The sequence below is a fragment of the Pterocles gutturalis genome, unplaced genomic scaffold, assembly GCF_000699245.1.
Source record: "Pterocles gutturalis isolate BGI_N339 unplaced genomic scaffold, ASM69924v1 scaffold9726, whole genome shotgun sequence".
Lineage (NCBI taxonomy): Eukaryota > Metazoa > Chordata > Aves > Pterocliformes > Pteroclidae > Pterocles > Pterocles gutturalis.
In genome coordinates this window covers 47,037-47,300 of record NW_010097816.1, presented here as the reverse complement: position 1 = coordinate 47,300, position 264 = coordinate 47,037, and positions in this window count along the sequence as shown.

Genomic DNA, 264 nt, shown 5'->3' with positions numbered 1-264 from the left:
TTGGGTGCATAGAGTTTTTAAATACCTGGGGTTTTAATTATTGTTGCTGAAGTTGTGCAAGACAGAAGATGGGAAGCATCTGGCCCCCACTGGGTCTCCTCCTGACTGCAGGACTGCTGTCACAAGAAGTGTTGGTATTAGAAATGCATTGCCTCGTTTCTTTGTTGCTCTCCATGTACTTAATGTTTGAAAGCTCCTTATGGTCTGAAGCCAGTCTTACAGTTGAGTGAAAACCAGCAGCACCTGAAGCTCCACATATGGCTG